The following is a 6,000-nucleotide window of genomic DNA, read 5'->3' on the forward strand; positions in this document are numbered from 1 at the left end:
CCCGCACACGGGCTCTGCCTTCTGCTGCTGCACAGTGAGTTCCCTGCGGGCTGGATTTCCTCGGGCTGTGGGCTCTGGTGGGGTCCTGGAGCACCACCTCTGCCTCCTGGCCCACGCCCCCGGTCTCTCCTGCACCCCGGCAGCCTCTCCCCCAGGTCTCAGCCAGAAGAGGGAAGAAACACGAAGGGTCCCAGGATTTGCTGCTCTCAGGATTGGGACTATTTATGAGAACGTGCAGGATTTTGCCAATTCTCGTTTTCCTCTTTAAAATAATTTATTTTAGTGTCAAATGACGATTACAGTTCAGAGGGTGTTGCTCTAAAGTTGCTGCAGTGAGTAATGATCATCCACTTGTCTTTTTGAGCACGTGCCATTTGTCCCCGTCATTCAGCCCCCCAGGGCCTTTGTCTCGGTGGTGAGCCCGTGCCGTCTGGAAGATGCAGCTGCTACTGCCAGGCTGGACAAGGATGCCTGCTGTGGCTTTGCAGAAATTCACCACCAGAGATGAAGGAAGAGATGGGCAGGGGCTACAAATCGAGTCTCTAGGACCTGGTTATGAGTTGAATCCATCAGACAGGGCCTGGGATGGGCCAGGGCAGAGGGTGGTGGCATGAGAGAGGTCAGCTCTCATTTTCTGGACAGATTCCACCCCCCTAGGAAGAAGGAAAGGAGGGGCAGGAGTGTCATCAGACCCATCTGGTGAAGCTTAAACAAGATACAGCAAACCACCCAAATATCCAATTAGTCACACTGACCCTTTCAAGCCACAGGGTCCTTAGCTCTGCTGGTTCATTGGTCACCCACCGTTCACTGAGCACTGGCCACGCCATGCCCTGTGCTGGGAGGGAAACATGGCGAAAGCTACACGGGCATGGTCTTCATCCTCACGGGGCTTCTGGCCACCGGGGACACGTCAAGGAACCATCATTGACTGTTCTACAGTGTGGAAAGCCTGGATGGAGGAAGTGACATGGAGGGGTGCAGAAGGGGGGCCCAGCTTGGCCTGACATGTTCACAGATGCTGCCCGAGGAAGCGAAGCCAGACCTTACCATCAAACCACGTTTCAGGGAGAAATGAGGAAGAGAAAGGGGTAGAGGGAGGGACAGCATCTGGATGTGGAGAGAAAACGTCCCCATAAGTCCCCGCAGACCAGAACCCGCCTGCCAGAGATCTGTGAATGACAGATTTGGCTTTAGCTGGGCACGTTGCTTCCCTGAACGAAAGCAAGGTTTTGGTAAGAAAAGAGGAAGAGGAGAATAGTTACGGGGCAGGCACATGGCAGCCGCTGCGTCACCAAATGAACTACAAAAGGATGCACACTCGTTCCCAAGCACAAGCCCAGCCCCGAAAAAGAGCACATCTCCAAACTGAAGCTGGAGCCCCGGCGGCGGGAGTCAAGGACCACTCACGTGACAGAATAGCAGAGAAAGGTGAGTGGAAACTCAGGGCCTGCCACCCCAGGTCACGTTTATCCTAACACGCTGCAGGGGACACAGACAGACACACAGAGAATGTGCAGAAGACAGACAGCAGAAAGAAAAATATTCATAACCTAGGACTGAGGGATGTTCCTCCTATTTTTTTCATAGTGAAACAATAGTAACATGAACTCAACAAACAGAAATAAAGGTTTAAGACAGGAAATAAAATAATTAAGTGCCCTGAAAAGAGAGGTGGCAAATCTTAGGAAACAAACTGAGGATGAAAATGACACAGTTATGGGTCTAATGAATGACCTAGAAATAGTAAGAAATATAATAATAATACTGCAAAGTGACTTTTTCCCCCAGAATTTTGAACCTTATTTTTGTTTGTAAAATAACCCTGTTGTTATCACCGAAGCAGGAGAATACTGGGAAACACAAACAAGAATTTAAAAAGACAAAACTTCACATTTCCACCATCCAGATAGCGCTGCTGTTTACACCTACAGCACCTCTCTCCTCCAAACGGCCAAAAGAAGGCCCTACTTCGACTCTTCTCTGTTACCTGCTTGTATCAGTCAGCAGCGTTCATCTTTCCATTTCATTTTAATCTCATTTGAGACCATTTTTAAACTTCCTGAGTTGACCTAAAATTACCCCACTCAGCTGGCCTATTGAAAGCAGTATCGAGATACTCATCACATTGGGTCGTTAGGTCCTTGAATTTCTTTGAATCTAACAGAGTCCCTTGGCGAAGAGCCTTGGCCTCCCATACACCAGAAGACAAAAGACAGTAGGAAAACCGTGGCTAAGGCCGTAGGACCCGCAGAAGTTGCGACAGGAGGGAAGGGGGCAGGGCACAAGCTCTGGAGGAACGACACAGCGACTGAAGACAGGACCAACCGGTTAGAACCAAGACGGCGGACGCCTCGACTCCCAGGAGACCTTGAACTTCACGGCACACCCGCAGGCGCCATGGCAGTTCCTAGGCTGACCACAAAAGGTCAAGGCACGCGTGGAATGCCTGGAAGTCCCGGTCCCTTCCCCAGCGTAGTTGGAATAATCCTCCTGCTCTCCGGCATATGAAATTACCAAGCCCACGCGAGCAAGCAGCCCCACACCTGTGGTCTCTCTCTCTCGCCCTTGCTCTGTCCATGGAGTGTGTATCTCTCCAAATAAACCCGCTTTCGCTTTACCGTGCCTCACTCTTGAATTCTTCCCTGCGTGAGGCAAGAACCTGTCCCCAGTAACAAAGTCACACTTGGCTGAGATGCACCCAGGTACACAGGCAGAGGTGTGCGTTCTCCAACAGCAAAGAGCAGAGGCGCCCCTGAAGCCTTCCTGAAAACAGACTCTCCCCACCAACACAATCCTGAATTGAGTCAGATTTCAGGAACAAGACAGCTGGGGCAACGGTGTGGAGGGGCACTGGATTCATTGCAAGACATGTCCAGTTCAAAGCCCTCTTGGAATTGCCGTTACAGACGGAATGTCAACGCTGGGACCACGTGAAAACGAAGAACGGAGAAGGACAAGACAGGCAGAGGGCGGATGTCCCCAGTGACAGGAAAAACTGCGTTTCTCCCTTGGTCTCTCCGGATGCCACCTCCCATCTCCTCGGAGTGTTCACCAACCCGGAAGCTCTCCAACCCCCTCCTCTGGGACTTTTTGTGGAGGCTTCATTATGCAGGCATGGTTGATTAAATCACCAAGCATTGGCGACTGGACAGTCTCTAGCCCCCTCTGCTCCTAGAGGCCAGGGGTGGGGCTGACAGTGCAGCCCTGTCATGTGGCCGCTCCTCCAGCCACCTGTCCCCGTCCAGGCTTGCTCCAGGAGCCCCCAGCCACTGGTCACCCTATTGTGCACACAAGACACCACTGCAGAGCCTCCGTGGGTTTTAGGAGCAGCATGCCAGGAAACAGAGGCAGAGACCAAATACATATATCTCTTATTATGTCACAACTAATTTCTTCCTGTGTTACAGCCGTATGCAAAACTAAGTCATGCACGTCTAACAGGGGATGCAAAGCTTTCACTGCTCCTCGTAAACTTTTTAAGACTGCCTCTAGAGAACTCTTTCGAGAAATGACAGTTGACAGAGAAAGAAATGTTTATTTGCATTTCAAAAACTCCTTAGCTCCCTTTTCTCGCCTTAAATTCAAGGATGTGAAACGTACCTTGCTGAAAAGAACATCAGCAGTCAGGTCACATGGGCAAGCGCACCTCTCCTGTTCATTCCTCTCCACGCAGGCTCACCTGGAGTAACCACCACCGAATGCTAACCACGTCAACGGCGGATTTTCCCCGGCGAAGGCGCCTGGAGTGAGTGTTGGCATTTTTGTCTTTGTACTTTCTGCATTGATTAAATTCTCTGGAATACACACGCTTTCTTTTTACAAAAACAATGGAGAACTTTTCTCCAAAGGACGCGCAGAGGATGTCGCACGCTCTAGCCACTATGGCCCGTCCTTCACGCCAGGTCACAACCAGGTGAATACTTGTGTACTATTTCGTCCTTTTAAATTAAAAAAAGACAGGAGGTCGGGGTGGGAGAGCGCATCCCGGTCTCTCACAATGATGTTTTCCTTTGTCCGTTTCTCATTTTGATGTATTTTGCCCCAATCTGGGCGTCTGAGCCACCGTGTGGGCATCACCCTTCTCCAGGGAAGGGGGCCCTCCCAGCTGCCCTTCCATGACCAGGTGAAGCGACTGTGGGCTCCGCTGACCTCCGCACACCTGGGTGGGCCAGGCAGAGTCCAGGTGGGTCACTGAGGCTGTGAGCGTCTTAGGGAGCTCTGGGCCTGGGGCTGGGCCGCGGCCAGAGAAGGCGGGGACTGTCTGGCAGGTGGACTCAACTTCTCAGCCGCCCAGTGCACCAGGACCCCGTTGGGGCTGGCGAGAGAGATGGGGGGTGGGACAAGGCAGGGGTGGCGTCGGGGTAACGGGCAGCACGCCGGCCGCCCCCACATGGAGCTCGAACCCCCAGGGAAAGCCTCCTTCTTCCCAGAGCTGGGAGCTGCTGGGGGCTTGTGCCGCCTCCTTCGGGGAGGCATGTGTCCCGTCGTCTCCCCGACTCCCCGCTGCAGATGGGCGCCCGCGGGAGGAAGCGGTGGGCGCTGTAGTGCAGAAGTAAACCCAGGGATGTGCTTTCTAAAATGGTAAGAACGCGAGATTTGCACATGTTCATCACTATATGTAAGAATAGATAAAAAACAAACGTCTGCTGTACAGCACAGGGAACTGTATTCAATATCTTGTAATAACCTTTATTGAAAAAGAGCATGAAAACAAATATATGTATATATATGCATGACTGGGACAGTGTGCTGTTCACCAGAAACTGACACATTATAACTGACTGTGCTTCAGTGAAAAATCAGTAAACAAAACGGAACAGTGAGAACACGGACCCCACGCATTGCCTCTAGGTGACACTCCAGGAATCTGGCGACTTGGCTGGGAGGACAGTTAAGGAAACTTTGGAAGCCCCGCATTCAACACCGGGAAGTTCTACGTGAGAAGTCATGCCTGCTCCCAGGCCGCCTCAGCCTGCGTCTGGAGCAGCCCCCGCAGGGGACCCTGCCCTGCGGTTCTGGAAAGCCGACGCCGCCCGAGTTAATTGCTTTATAATGGATGTGTGAGAACAATCGGCAATTCGGGCAACAGTTCTCTGTCCACGAGGCGAGATTTGATTACTTTTTTATCACTAAATTAAATTCCTTCTCTTGCTTGTCTCGTTACATTAAATCTCTTTAAATCTTAATAGACTGCAGCTTCTCCCCGCAGCTCGGGCCACTGATAACCACGAGGGAGACCCTCAGGGGCCCAGAGCCAGCAGGTAGGGAGGGAGGGGGCGGGGGAGACAGGATGGCTGGGGGGCACAGAGCCCCTCCGATCCAGGTCCAGGCGATTCTCCCCTCCCAGAACAGCTCCAGACCGGCGACCCCCGGGGCATCGGGACTCTGGCGGAGGAGGTACGGCTGGGGGCTCCGAGTCTCTCCAGGCCTGCGTGTGGCTTCCGGACGGCTGCCCTCCAGCCAGCTCAGCCGGCAGAGCCCACTCCCCACCTCTGCCCTCCAGGACCGCGGGGAGGAGAGGTTCCAGAGGAGGCGGAGGGCTGTTCGGCTGCACAGAAGCTTCAGCGTCCCTGCAGGGTGGCTGGGTGGGGGTCCCGGCGGCCCTCGGCTGGCTGCCAATCAGGCGGAAGCGTTCACCCCGACAAGGCGGGAGGGGGGCCGTGTTTCTCAGGCTGGTCTGCTCAGTCTGCTTTTCCTTCTTTCTAACTTTCCCGAAGTACAGTCAGTTACAACGCGTCCGTTTCTGGTGCGCAGCACCATCAGCCCTCCACACACCACGCTTGGCGCCTCCACACTCACCCCATCAGCCGCGCATGCCCTGGTGTCACAGGCTCGAAGGGGCCCGTGGAACAGGTGCCTTCATCTTTGTGACAAGGACGTTCAGTGCCCTGGAGTGTCTGCCCGTTTCACAGCGTCAGCAGCTTCAGGAGAGCCGTCGGTCGCAGGGACTGAGCTGCCGGAAACCCCAAGACTCCATGGCTCCCAGCTGCACGGGTT

The sequence above is a fragment of the Camelus dromedarius genome, chromosome 31, assembly GCF_036321535.1.
Source record: "Camelus dromedarius isolate mCamDro1 chromosome 31, mCamDro1.pat, whole genome shotgun sequence".
NCBI classification, from domain to species: domain Eukaryota; kingdom Metazoa; phylum Chordata; class Mammalia; order Artiodactyla; family Camelidae; genus Camelus; species Camelus dromedarius.